This window comes from Bison bison, unplaced genomic scaffold (genome assembly GCF_000754665.1).
Source record: "Bison bison bison isolate TAMUID 2011002044 unplaced genomic scaffold, Bison_UMD1.0 scf7180017864035, whole genome shotgun sequence".
NCBI classification, from domain to species: Eukaryota; Metazoa; Chordata; class Mammalia; order Artiodactyla; family Bovidae; genus Bison; species Bison bison.
The window spans coordinates 5031794-5046811 of record NW_011494607.1 but is presented as its reverse complement, the minus strand read 5'-3'; the positions used below and the strand labels follow the sequence as shown (position 1 = coordinate 5046811).

The 15018-nt window shown below is 42.3% G+C and overlaps 1 long non-coding RNA gene across 1 annotated transcript in view; it reads left to right on the top strand.

Annotated features, from left to right (window-relative positions):
- The first annotated feature begins 6759 nt into the window (after positions 1 to 6759).
- LOC104984754 overlaps positions 6760 to 15018 on the top strand; it is a 160979-nt gene continuing 152720 nt past the window's right edge. The window contains exon 1 of the long non-coding RNA XR_824781.1: positions 6760 to 6903. This is a non-coding gene — a long non-coding RNA (uncharacterized LOC104984754). The remainder of the gene's footprint in view (positions 6904 to 15018) is intronic.

Genomic DNA, 15018 nt, shown 5'->3' with positions numbered 1-15018 from the left:
TTGCAAAAGCTTCGTTTTTGGAGCTATGTCTGTATGTATGGAGAAGGAAAGGACAGTGGTGTACCCAGTAGTGCTTTTGAGCTGTTTTGATCCTGATATGTTATCCTGTGCACAGTCTAGTCAACTTCCTTCCCTCCCCCGTTCCCAGGCCGCTGTGCACTGGCAGCATAAGTTGGCAGCATAAGAAACTTAGGATTGGCTGTGAAGTTGCAGAGGACGATGGTCATGAGCACGTGGGAAGAGGCAGAGACATCCAGTGAGACAGTAATCTGCTCTGTCTCTCTGATTCTGGGCAGCGGAGACTAATGGCTAAGAACATAAATTCTGAATCAGACTGGTTGAGACTAAAATTCTAACTCAGTTTACTAATTGACTTTTTTACTCAATCTCTTACTTGAAATGCTTGTACGCTCAGAATTTCAGAGAGTTACAGGATTAAATAAACGTATGCATCTATATAGTACTTTATGTATGTGGATGACACTTGAGCACATTGCCTGCGCCACGGCAGACTCTCAGTAGCTTAAAATCTATACCTTGGTAGTTGCAACAGTTGTTGAAGAAGATTGTGAAGATTTCACTGACATACTTCAGAAAGGAGATAGCCTTTCTGACATTCTGGCAGCTGATGCCACATGCAAACTGACAGAGAAACAATTTGATTGAATTTCTTTATAATAGCATATCACTGATTTGTAACTGATTATCTTTTCTAGTGGCATAGTATTTTTAAAGGAGGTTCAAACAGATGTTTAACTAGCAGAATTCTAGACAGTTTAAGAAAGTGAAAAGATACATTTAAGCAGAATTGGGGAGGAAGTAAGTGTATTTTAGATGAGACAAACATTCCGTAAGGGATGCTAGTCTGTCTTTCAGAGCAGACATTCAAGTCTTGCTTCTAAAACTGGGCACCCATACATCAGCCTTGGCAGGGGATGCGGTATCTATTCTTGGAGTGTCAATTTTCTTCATGGTGATTAATTTAAAGTATGTAAATATTAAAACAAATACAGAAGTATTAGTGATTGAATGCAGACTCACTTGAATAAAATGCTAGACTTCAGTTACATTTCCTGTTTATAGCGGGCTACTTCTGGCCATGCCAGCAGACCCTCCTCAAAGGACCAGTTTGCAGCTCTGATGTCCTGGATCCTCAAAGGAAACATTCATTGGAGATACACAGCACAGAACTTTTCCTGAGTTTCCCAGTTTCTTTGTTGTATGATCCCACAGTTTCTCTAAAAGTTCCAAGTTCTCCCAAAAGGTAGGGTAGGGAGGAGGAGCTGCTGCTGCTGCTGCTAAGTCGCGTCAGTCGTGGCCAACTCTGTGCGACCCCATAGACCGCAGCCCAACAGGCTCCTCTGTCCCTAGGATTCTCCAGGCAAGAATGCTGGAGTGGGTTGCCATTTCCTTCTTCAATGCATGAAAGTGAAAAGTGAAAGTGAAGTCGCTCAGTCGTGTCCAACTCTTAGCAACCCCATAGACTGCAGCCTACCAGGGTCCTCCATCCATGGGATTCTCCAGGCAAGAGTACTGGAGTGGGGTGCCATTGCCTTCTCTGGAGGAGGAGTTAGGAAGTGAATAACTCTCATAGTATTTGAAAGTCAAGGACTAATTGTACTTTAAAACCTTCAAAGTTTCAGCCAGTTATAGTTGAACATTTCTGAAACAAAAGTAACAAGGTCTTCTAGACCCTCCAGCATTTTCCCTATTTCAATCAAATCATTTCAGAGCTTTTCTTAAATTGAACACCATTAAAGTAAGTAAAAGACAGTGGAACACATCCAGTTATTGTTGATACTACAGTAGAAAGTTTTTTTGTAGATTAAAAATGCAAAAGAGAGAGAAAGAGTTTGTATTTCCCCTCATTTCTTTAATCTAAACATTAGATAAAATCAATAATTTTTCATAAAGGTACGAAAATCCCAACGATAGAACTTTTCTGGACAGAAGTGTGGATTGTTAGGTTAAGGTATTTGACTGTTGACTAAAGTGTGCAGAATCCAGGGCTGGTTTATATATGCCTTGAATATACTCTGATCTTAAATCTAGGTAGGAAGAGAGTGGGATTTTCTTCCCTTCTTCTAAAAACAAAAATGATTAAATCTGCTAATCTAGGCTTAGTGTAGAACCCAAACCACACGGTGGAATCAGGAACAGGAAATCCGTCCATGTGGACACCTCGACAGTTCTTCTATTTTCAGTATTAAAAACAGACCTGCTGTCAGCGAGCCTATAGTGCACCTTTATTAGGGTGGATGTTTCCAGTTTGGCTAAAGCCTATCCCTGTGGTACTGAGAAACTCAGTGAGTGCACAGGTCATGGTTAATAAGGGATAAGAAAGCTGAGAATTAATTACCTGCTTTTGTGCATTAGTGAACTCAGTCATTTCCCGTTACTTCCTTCATTCAGCCATTTGTCTCTCATTGCTTCTTCTATATCAGGATGTTTGGTGAGGTCATGAAATTCATAGCTCCTATAGGGAAGTCCTGTTTAAAAATGGAGAGAAAAGCCCTGAGGTTTTGTGCATTCACCCAGTGACCTTAGAATGCCCCCATGGCAGAATCCATATCATATGCTTATATATATGTTTAAGTAAATCACTTTGCTGTACACCTGAAAATAATACAACATCACGAATCAACTATATTTCAGTAGAAATTAAAAAAAACTCCCATTACCCAATTTCTAATTACTGTACTTAACCATTTATGACCAAGCTAAAGCTTAGGTATGTCCCATGAATATTTGAGTGTTTATTTTAGAAAATTAAATTTTGAAGGTCTTCTTCCCTTTTCCAGAAAGTTAGTACATGGGTGGATGGGAAGAGAAGAAGGAGGGGGAAGAGAATAGTTTTGACTAATGTATTATAAACCTCTTGCATAACAGCAATCATAAAAGAGTTCAAATGATTATATGTCCTACTGTTAATATAATCCTCAATTGTCCAAATTTCATTTTCTCATCATGTTCTTTGAGAGGGATCTTGGGCTAATGAATTCTCCAGGTAATTTTTGCCATCTTGTCTTGCACATCCTTGTTTGGATGTGCAGAGAATTGAACATGAAGACAGTTCAGTTAGGTAAGGATAGCAGCCTTTTCGAGAAAGTGTGGATGACAGTAGTCACAACTGGTCCATTCTCAGATTGCACAGTCCAAGTCCTCACACACAAAATCATCAGCAGTGCTTTCTGACTGTCATTCAGTTACTGTCAGCTTGTATACTTTCACAATGAGTGGTACAAGCCCCTGGCTAACTCAAAAGCAGTGATGTTCTTAATGAATCATCATTCAAGTGCTGTCATCTAAAAAGATCTCAATGAAGATCATGGCTTGCTTGCTATCATATCAGGATACCATTGTTCCTGGAAAAGGTTCACATGAAATACTTGAAAAAATGAAATGGACAATTCCCCAAAGTATCTCAAAGTACTCTGTTCTCTTGGAATCTGGTCATTTTCCTTTCCTAAGCTTTGCTACCCAAACTAGAGACCAGAGCAAGATACCAAAGAGATTTCAGATGGAACACCGCAGATTTCACTATACTCTGTCTTCTGAGGGAGATGCTTAATACTGACTGGCTCCGTTGCAACTGATGAGGTGCCAGTCAACAAGGCTTACCCATTCAACCCTCCAACAAGGGAAAGGAGAGAGGAGTCAACTGAAAAGTAATTCTGCGTTAGGACAAGGAGGATGCTGTAATCTCTCAACAGCAGCGTATGATGCGAATTTCTTTCCTAGTTGGTGTCCCACTCTGTATTACAGAGAAAAAAAGACTAGTTCAGCCAAGATCATATTTCTTAAAAGTAACAGTGGAGTTTGAGTCTCTCCAGCCCTATGAAAGACGCTGGGACTTGTTTCTGTGGCTCTTTATATATGTCCCTTTGTAGCATTATATGCTGCAACAGAAGGATGTTAAAAATGTCTCAGAGGAGAATCTGAGTATCGGTCACAAATTCCTAATGGGTCTGGTTCTATTTCTTGTAAAGTCATGTTATATTAATGTAATTTTGTATTTTCCACCCAGGGCTAGACATGTTGAAATCCAAAAGTATATCCTAAAAAAAAAAACACAAAAAACCAGTGCTCCAGGATTGCAGATGAATTTTCATTGTGGCATGTAGACGGCCAGTCTTGAAGTCATAGAACAAATTGAGTACATTTTCCCAGGTTCCAGTCTCACCTCTTTGTATGTTCAGTGAAGGGCCCCATGTATTAACTGTGGCTCAGATGATTATCTTCACCCATTGTGAGGGCAGCTGCTTCCATCTGCCTTAGTGCTTTTGTGGTTCTTGGACAATGGCTGATCCATCGCCACACAAATAATGTTGACCCCTGCCAAAAGCGTACTGCTGACTCCTTTTCACTTTCAGTGCAGTTCCATCGCATTGTGGTGTTTGCAAAATGCATTTAGAATTGACCTTCAGATGTGAGTTGACAGTAAAGTAGGATTTACATGGTGTGTGTGTTCAAGTTGGGTCTCTTTCTCCACTTCCATATCCTGCCTTAAGTGTGAGTCACGGTCTCCGATTCCCTACAAAGCACCCTTTTCCTGAGATTTGAATCGGACTCTTAGGTTCATTTTCAATGTTAAATTTATGTTCTGCTTATTTCCTTGCTTCTGCCCAAAGCCTGGAGATATATGACTGCTCGAGAAATACCTTTCCAGTACAGAGGCAGACTCCGAGCTTCGTGTGTGTGCCAAAGGAGCGTAGCCTTCCCCACAGTCACTTTCTCTGCCTCATAGTCAGAACTGGATTCTTTTTTAAGCTTTGAGGAAGCCGTGTAGTGGTGGGAAGAGGACTCTTTTGGGAAGTTTGGGAAGTTTTACTCTTTCGTGAACACAAAATTTTAGACTTTCTATGCCAAGTTGCTGCTCCTGAATCTATGGGGGAGACGAGAAGAACAGAGATGAGAGGGATGGGAGAGGATGTAGTGAATGAATGGCTCTGCCCTGGATGCCTTACAGCCCCTCTGCTGGATGCAGAGATGAGATGGGTGGCAGAGGATGCAGTGAATGGTCCTGCCCCAAAGGTCTCACAGCCCCTCTGCTGGATGCTCCCATCTGCTCTTTGCGTCTCCTCTCCATCTTTCTCCAGCCTGCTTTCTGCCCTGAGGCCCACCTGCATGGGTTGCACTGGTAGACTCTGGAAACTTCTGGCTTCCTTTGGGCTTAGCTGATGGGGATTGGAGAGCAGGAAGGTGGTGAGGTCGAGGTTGTTATTCCCCGGTCCTGTCTTGATTAAGCTGTCTTGGACTGGCTACTCCCCTGACATAACATAATTTCTCTTCTTTCTTGAAAGCCGATGCTTCGTGACTCTCCTTCCAGGTTCTGGGTCCCTCTTCCGCTCTTTGTCCCTTAGGGTCTCGGGGTGGTGGCTGCTCTGCTGCTGTCAGCTCTGGCTTCCTGCATTATCCCTTGTGGTTTCCAAACATCTGTTGCTGACTTTGTGATCACTTCATTGTAAATGAACTCTCACTTATCTTCATTTGAACACATCTGAATTGTTAAGACTCTGGCTAATATAACCTCTTTTTGAGCTTGCTAGTTAAATGAGTCACTTGGTTAATAAACTCCTCATTTATTAAGGAAGTATATCCTAGTAAGTTTAAGCCTATATTAATACTAAATTATGAACAACAAGTCAGATTTTAAGAAATCTGGGAGAGACTTCCTTGGTGGGCCAGTGGTTAGGACTTCACATTTCCAACCCAGGGGGCACAGGTTGGGAATCCGTGGTTAGGAAACTAAGATCCTGCATGCCATGGTGAGGCCAAAAGAAGGGGGGAATCTGGGAATTTTACCTTGGAGATTTGAAGGAAGGGAAAGGAAGGGGGCAATTTTAGAAGCATAGTGAGAATGGGGGAAGGGAGAAAGTATAGGAGCCAATATGGGCTGCCTCACACTGCTTTACACCTTCTTATCTCTCCTGCTCATCCATGGCATAACGAAGGGAGTGAAAGAGTGCCTACTATTTCTATGCCTAAAAGCTTTCCTCCATATACCATGCATTGGAAGCATCCCTTCAGAAGTGCGTGCTCTGTGGCCCCTTCTACAAGAGGATTAAGCACTTGTCCAAACGCTCACAGTTAGGAAGTAGCAGAGTCAGGCTTTCAACCCAAGGGGTCTGACATCAGACTCCAAGTTCTTAACCACTATGTACACATCTTTAACTGTGCATGGCCGTTAGTGGCCTTTACGTGTCCAGGCCACAGAATAAATGGAGAAACCATTCCATAGGAATTTGGGATTTCTAGCATTTAAGCCTGGCTGAGCCAGAGAGGTTAGAAACTTACGAAGACTATAGAGACTTACCAGAAAGCAGAACAAAATCCACTTGGAATTTGTGACCAACAGTCAAATGTTCCTCAGAGGCATTTTTATCATCTTGTAGTTGTGAAACTTCTTGTAAAGGGACTGAGGAAGGAGCCAGAACCACGGGGCATGATCAGGTCCGAGAAGAGCTGTAAGGAAGTAATAATGACTTTCACACTCATGGGCGACCTGGATTTCCACGCACTATCAACCAAGTTTGTCACTGAATCAGACACCTTGAGCTGAAAAAACTCTTTATCCCACCAGTAATCCTCTAAGCCACTTAAGCACTGGATTTAAATATTTCTCAGCTGTTTTCCAGCTGGGTTGTGCCAAAAGCTGTTTTGCGATGGAGGTGGTGGCTGTTAATATTTGAAGAAGGGAGCAGCACTTCTGAGCAGATTGCCTGCATCCAAGTGAGGTCATGTTTTTAGGCTGGGGCTTAGATTTAAGCAATCAGGCAGGGAGAGACTGCACACCTTGGGATGCCTGGAAATCTCTGCTCTGAGGATAAAGCGGTCATTTCCACGGTCTCCGTGCTGCCTTGGCCGTCGGCACCCTCTGCTGAAGACACCCGTGTCATAGAGGTGAGTGGAGCACACGTTTCTTATGCTTCCCGTGAACCTATTAATGCTGCAGAGGAGAACTAGACATATAGAAGCAGCTGGGTTCTACTTCTACAGGCAATGGTTCAAAAGGTGATACACGTTGTGTGTTTAGTCCAGCCATTGTGAATATGAGATTTAATTTTAACTGAAACCTGATGATACGTTAACTTGAAAATTTATTAGCTGTAGCAGAAAGTAACTCTTCCACTCCACTGAAACCTCTGACATGCTTTAAAGACAACAGCTGGTTTATTAATTTAGTCAACTTACATGAAGTTTAATCATGCCTCAGACCTCCAAAGGACCTTAAAACTAGATGCACACAAGTAATGAACAAGCACAGTGACTGCTGGTGTTTCCTTCTTGGATTTTTGCGTTGGATGTGTTGAGTGGAAGTCAGAGCTAATGCACACTTTGGTTTTCCCCTAAAATGAAACAATTATATGAAAGAAAAAAAACCCTCCCAAACCTCACTATACTCCAATTACATTCATCCTTGGAAGTTTACCATGGCAAGTACTTAATCAAAGACTACTAAACAAGGACTTCTAACCTAGTAGGTTTCATTCAAATGTGTGAATTTAAAGGTTAAAAATTTATACTTTGACAAACTCCCCAAGTCTAGGTTGAAATTTTGTAGAATCCAAAGGTGGCTGTAGAAGTAGTGGGAGGAAAATGTCTTTGGGTCCCATCTGTTGGCTTCTTAGTTTCTCTTTTTTTCCCCTTATTTAGTTTTTGGCCATTAAAACTGTATTTCAGCCCACTGCCTTTCTTCGTATAATAAAATGTTATTAATTTAGGCTTTTCTAGATTAGATATTGTGGCCTTTTGAGAAGGACGATTTTTTTTTTTTTTGCCACACCAAACACACAGCTTGTGGGGAATCTTAGTTCCCTGACCAGGGAGTGGCCTTTTCGATACAAGGATTCTGACAACGTTCCTTGTGGTTTTTATGAAGGTAAAGTGAAGAGTTGACTCGTTGGAAAAGACTGATGCTGGGATGGATTGGGGGCAGGAGGAAGAGGGGATGACAGAGGATGAGATGGCTGGATGTCATCACAGACTCGATGGACATGAGTTTGAGTGAACTCCGGAAGTTGGTGATGGACAGGGAGGCCTGGTGTGCTGCGATTCATGGGGTTGCAAAGAGTCGGACACGACTGAGCAACTGAACTGAACTGAACTGAAGGCTTGTTAAAAGAATAAAGAGTACAGACATAATTTTCAAAGGATGTTTTGAAATTAAGATAAAGCCCTTTAAGAATAGATACATGTATAAAAATTCCAAAATTTATTTATAAAACTTCACCCCTGACTTGCTGATGCTGAATTTATAAAGTCTGGACTCTAAAATAAAATAAAATAATAAAACAATTAATCAAAGGGAAAAAAAAGTTTAAGTCCTTTGCAGACTTTTCCCATTAACTGTTAAGCTACTATGCCTGCATGCTAAGTTACTTCAGTCCTGTCTGCCAGTAGCGTCTTTGAGACCCTGTGACTGTAGCCTGCCAGGCTCCTCCATCCATGGGATTCTCCAGACAAGAATGCTATAATGGGTTGCCATGCCCTGCTCCAGGGGATCTTCCCAACCCAGGGATCGAACCCTGGTTGCCTGCGTCTCCTGCATTGGCAGGTGGGTTCTTTGTACCACTGAGAAGACCATATTGAATCTTAGGTTGCACAAGCGATAAAATGATGAAGTGTTGGACACATTACTTAATCACAGGTTTTCTTCCTTAAAGCCATTGCATATGACTTCTTGGACTCAAATGGTGAGCATCAGTATATTCTTGTACAAAGTTTCACACATTTTAAACTTGAGCTTGGTGATTAGGATGTTCTGCTTGAACTCTTAGTGATGGGTGGAGGACAAATGGCTCATTAACATTTTTAGATGATTCAGCAGTCCATTCAATAAAGAATTAGGAAAGCGTTACTATGCCCCCAGTGGTGTATAGGGGCTGGCTCAGCAATGATGAGGACAGGACAGTATTTAATGGGGAGATCCAAGAGCCAAAGGATGATGGACCCCACAGTGTGGTAAGGGCTCCAGTGCAGAGAAACCAAAACTTGTTGGAGCTGGAGAACAGGGCCCCTCACCAGGCTGGTGTGAGGACCAGGAGTGTCTGAGATGGCTTCATAGAGGACATGATGTTGGGTGATGCCTTGAAGAACTAATCAGGGGGACTTCAAAATGTGTTCCTTTCAAATCTTGTGCTGCTTTGGATTTGAGAGTGAAGTGAGAAGTTGACCCCAAGATCACAGGGGCTTCCCATTTTCACGGGTCCCCCACATCACCAGCATGACATCTGTGCAGCAGCTTTGCCTGGAGGTAGGTGATGCATATGCGTGATTTTTTAAACGTAAGGTGGGGAGAAATGCTTTGCATGACACCCTGTCCTTCTCACTGGCTAGGTTTCCCTAGCTCTAAATCTGCAGGGATTATCACTGAGGGTTCCTAACCTGACTTGGGGATTTTGTGATTTACTCGCGTGGACCAGACGTCCACTTTTGGACTGTTTTTCTGATGAGCAAGCACTTCAGGGGCTGCGTAGGCAGCACTTGCATAGGGAGTGCTTAACTGCTCCTGAGAAAGACCCTCCAACTTCATGGCATTACTCAATCCAGAGTCTGAAAGATTTATAAACCGGCAGACCAACAAGCTCGCCTTCAGCTGAGAACACTTTAATTCTTCTTAGCAGCAGTTGGAGAAAGAGGCTCTATGAGTACTTGATAAAATGTTCAGTAAAAACATCTTTGATAGCAGCAATTCCCATGGGAATTAGGGATGCAGGAAAATGGGGTGAGACATAGTCTTTACCAACAGATTGCCTAATTTTTGGCTTTAAATTCTTGAATTTTTCTTTCAGTCAGCTTTCTAGGAATGTTTGCTTTAGCTTATGCCTGGCATTTTGTAACTTGTCATTTACATTCCACTAGATTGTAAAGTTTCTTATTTGATAGCAGAACCATCATGAGGCCAAATAATATGTGGCTTTTTAACCCAAATAATATCTGTCTTTTTAATCCAAATAAGGTTTGTCCAGCCTCCACACACCCCCCATTCCCTATTGCCTTGGGAACCTGGCTCACCTCATTCCTTTTGTTTTCAAGAGTTTTTTTTTTTTTTTTTTTTTTAATGTGGACCATTTTTGAAATCTTCATTGAATTTGTCACAACACTGCTTCTGTTCTGTATCTTGGCCATTTGGTCACGAGGCATGTGGGATCTTAGCTCTCCACCCAGGGATCGAACCCACACCCCCTGCATCGTAAGGTGAAGTATTAGCTACATGACTGCCAGGAAAGTCCCTTGTTTTTATTTTCTGCATAAGTCTTCCAGGGGTGGAATCTCAGCTCTGCTTCTCTGTGCCTCCATTTCCTCATCTGTACAATGGGTATTTCTATCTACCTCATAGGACTTATGTGCATTGAAAATGTTCATATAGGTTAAGGACTTAGAGTATACTGTAAAGTGACTATTATTGTTATTATTTTTAACATCATTATTATTTTTTTTTTCTTGTACAGTTTGTTTCCAGAAAGTCAGGAAGAATAGCTTCTGCTGATACTACATGTAAGAGGAGAGAACAGTGCCTGCTGGGTGGCAATTATGGTTCAGCAGGAAGGAATTGGCTCCTCTTTGGCAGCCAAGGGCTCAGAGAGGTCAGAAGGAAAGAGGGACCGTGTGTGTGCTAAGTGGTTTCAGTCGTGTCCAACTCTTTGCAACCCCGTGGACTGTGGCCCGCCAGCCTCCTCTGTCCATGGGATTTCCCAGGCAAGAATACTGGAGTGGGTTCCATGCCCTCCTCCAGGGGATCTTCTCAACCCAGGGAGCTAACCCAGGTAGTGTCTCTTGTCCTTTCCATAGACAGGAGGGTTCTTTCCCACTAGCACCACCTGGGAAGCCCAGTGAGGGACCAGTAGTCCCTAGTTCAGGTCCCACAGAATTTCCTCTAGACACAAGGGCAGCTGGCGGACAAACAGAGCTGTGCTCCTTGGGGTCTTGGTCTGTGTAAAACCACCTCCAGTGAGCATGACTGGCCTGCAGGACTCAGGGCTGGGAGCCATGTTCCCAAAGCTGTAAACCATCAGTGAATTGGTTCATGTCTCTGAAGCCCACATAGCAGACCTCTTGACTGCAACAGCACAGTTTGGTTTCACTGAAGTAATAAAACTTCAATGAGAATCTCTCTCAATTCAGGTAGCAATTCTTGAAAAGCAACCAAAATGCTTAAGCATGAGGAATTTTTCCTCTCAAGATTATTGTGTCTAGCTTATTTGAAATAAAATAACATTTTGAGAGAAATCATGGAATGGTTTTACAGACATTAGAGTTACTGGACTTATAAAATTCTGAATTTATGTTAATTTTTTTTTTTGTCTATATGGCTTGTGGAGTCCCAGTTCCCTAACCAGGGATGGATGCCCAGCCCTAAGAGTGTAGGGCTGGACTACACATCACTGGACTGTTGGGAAATTCCCCTGAATTTAGATTTTTTTTTTTACTTGCACTTATACAACATTTTAAATGGGACATCATTTAAGTAGTATACTATGTGCATGCATTCTAAGTCGCTTCAGTTGTGTCTGACTCTTTGAAGCCCTATGGATTGTAGCCTGCCAGGCTTCTCTGTCCATGGGATTCTCAGGCAAGAATACTGGAGCTGGTTGCCATTCCCTTCTCCAGGGCATCTTCCCAACCCAGGGGTCAAATCCGTGTCTCCTGCATTACAGGTGATTCTTTACCGTCTGAGCCACTACATAATAGCTTAATATGAAAATAGACTCTGCATGTGTATCATACATTTCCATCAAGGCATCCACTGTTAAGTTTCCACTGCATTTTGAAATAATATCACTCCACCTGGAGAAAAATGCCATAAGTCTGAGTGCTGCCTCCTGAAATCCTTTAAGTCCATGTTTTAAAGAATTAAAGTCAGAGTTGGCTGGATTGAGTTAAACAGACATAGATATTTATACTTATCAGCAATTTTGATGTTGCTGTATTTATCCAGAAGAAAATTTTCAGTCTTTGAGTCCCTAAACAGACCAAGCAAAGTGTTACCTACTAATATTAGTGTTTGGTGTTTGAGAATATTGCAGCTGTAGGCTAAAGAGGAATCTTTCTTGAACTTCACAAGTGATAATGAATTAAAGTCCTGAGTTGTCAGACAAAAAAAACCCCCAGAAAACAGGGCAATATGCTTTCACATTTCTGTTTATAGCTTTGACTTGACATTGACAGGCTGCTGACTTGAGAATCATCTCATTTTAAAATGGGAGGCTTGCTGAGAAATTCATGATAAGGAGTCTTTATATGAATCATTAAGAAACTGACCAGACACGTGGAACTTCTCCATTTCTAATCAAATTGTAGTTGTAAAGAATGCAGTTAAAATCACTGAATGGTCCCTAGGTGACCATCCAGAATCCTGTCTAAATAGAGCATTATTTTCAGGGTGTCTCAGAGGCATGGGACTCAGGGACTCAGGATAAATCATGCAGAGCTCTCCTCCTGCTCAGTATTTCATGCAGGTGAAATTTGGCTGAATGAGCACCCTGAGTATCTGAGACGGGTCTTCTCAGGAGTCTGTGTGGAAGAGTATTGAAGCAGTGTCGTCAAACATCATAGGAACCACCTTCTTTTTTTTTGGTCTCTTAAAGAATCAGCTTCCTGAAAAAATAGAATAAAATTCTTCTAATTTTCTCTCAGTCACTCAATTGTGTGATTCTTTCGGGGCAAGCCCCCTAAGCAGAGGTCCAAAGAAAGACCCCTTGTTTTTAATACCCTTGGGAGGCACCGATGGCGGCATGGCCCACTCCAGGTTTCCTTGGTAACATTCTCAGGAGTGTCAAGGGCCTTTAAGAATGTGGTAGATTTGTATCTTTACCACTATATACAGACATAACATATGTAGTAGGTGATTTCTGTATATTTTAGCCAGAAATATCATGAGAGAGAAGAGGTCAGGGTAGGGCTTAACACAAATAATTAAAATACAAGCATTAGAAAGGAGGTCACATTTTCAGATCTGGTTTGTCTCTTCCTGCCCCACTGCCTACACATTTCATGTTTGTTTTCGTGTTCATCTCCTCTCCTGGGTGTGTAGGCTTAGTGGTGGGAGAGGTGATGGTCTGGGTGGGGATAGAGACCCAGATGGGACAGCCGGACTTGGCAGGCCCTCCCAGGGGTTCTGCTGCCCCCTGCCTGACCTTGCTGTGCAAGGCAGCAGAGCCTTCTGCTTCCTTTAGTCATGGCTGTGTTTACCCATCCAGATGGCTTTGAGTGATTAAAAGTTTGACAACCATTAGGTAATTAAGTGAACAAGTTGCTTTTAAAAATAACAAGTTACAGGTCAATCCTAATCTCCCGATTCGGGCCCCCCACCCCTCCCCCACTGTGTCTACATGTCTGTGCTCTGTGTCTGCATCTCTGTTCCCCCCTGGAAATAGGTTCATCTATACCATTTTTCTAGATTTCGCATATGTGCGTAAAACAGATAGCTAGTAGGAAGCTGCTATATCGTGCAGGGAGCTCAGCTCAGTGCTCTGTGATGACCTAGAGGAGTGGGACTGGGGAGAGAGGTCCAAAGGGAGGGGATATACATATGCATGTAGTCAATTCACTTCGTTTTATAGCAGACACAAACACAACATTGTAAAGCAATTTTACTACACTTAAAAAAAGAAGAAAAAAAAGATTGACATTTTGCAACTGTGGAGAAAGAAAAGACAGTTATGCAAGAGTTTGTCAGAAACCATCTCTTCCCTTTGCTCAGATGTGTATCTTCGGAACCTCTCCTAGTTTAAGTCTATTATTCTCCTTTTCTGGAGCCTATCCCACGTGAGGATCCCATATATCAGTACCTTTCATGTATAATAGAAAGGGGTCATATATATAGGAACACCAGGATGACCAGGAATAAAAAGCTATTGCACTAAGTTATAGGGTGACTTGAAATCCCTTTCTGGCCTCTGGAACACTCCTGAAAAGGAGAGTTGGAGCACAGTGATGTGAAATGAGCTATGTATAGTTTAGTGTATTCTGGATCTTGGGAATAAGTTACTGTGATCTTTCCCAAATCATAAGACATTTTATAAGGCATTTGAAAAATCTGGGTGCATGGGAAGAATAGACACATTATAAACCAGCTAATACCCAAGGCTGGCCTTAATAGAGGTTCCCCCAAATAAGTAAATCCATAAAACTGTGCCGGAATCCCTCTCACATTCATCACTGCCACATTCTGTTATCTTGATATATTTTATTCATCAGAAGATAAAAAGTCTCCTTCTATACTATGGTCCTAGTTTTCACATAAACACAGCTACTTATGAGCTCAAAACAAAACTTGGAAAGGAGAGGAAGAGATGGTCACAGTTGCCTCAATTCTGTTCCACGTAGATGTGTGGGCTGGTGCTCATTTTCTCACGATGGCACACCCAGAGAGAAGTTTCAAGGACACTGACCTTCCCTCTAGTTGCACGTGGTTATGGACACTGTGCTGGGCTCACTCTCGGTAATTGACATGTTAGTGGTTTTGTGAACTTGGGGACCTAGAGTTTTCTCCTTTGGGGAAGAGAATGGCATCAAACCAGTGAATGATTCCGTGCCAGTGCAGATGCCCTACAGCAGATCTGATCCACCCAGATGAATACTTTCACTGCCCTTCCAATTAGTTTCCTTTTCTTTTAAAATTGAAATATAGTTGATTCATGGGCTGCCCTGGTGGCTTGGTGGTAAAGAATCCGCCTGCCAATGCAGGAGACACAGGTTTGATTCTTGGGTTGGGAAGATCCCCTGGAGAAGGAAATGGCAACATGCTCCAGTATTCTTGCCTGGCAATCCCATGGACAGAGGATCCTGGCGGGCTACAGTCCATGGGGTCCCAAAAGAGTTAGACACAGCATAGTGACTAAACAACAACAACTACAACATACTTGATTCACAACGTTGTGTTTAGTTTCAGGTTGACAGCAAAGTGATTCAGTTATACATATATATATATTATTTTTAATTATAGGTTATTCAGTTCAGTTCAGTTCAGTTCAGTCGCTCAGTCGTGTCTGACTCTTTGCGACCCCATGAATC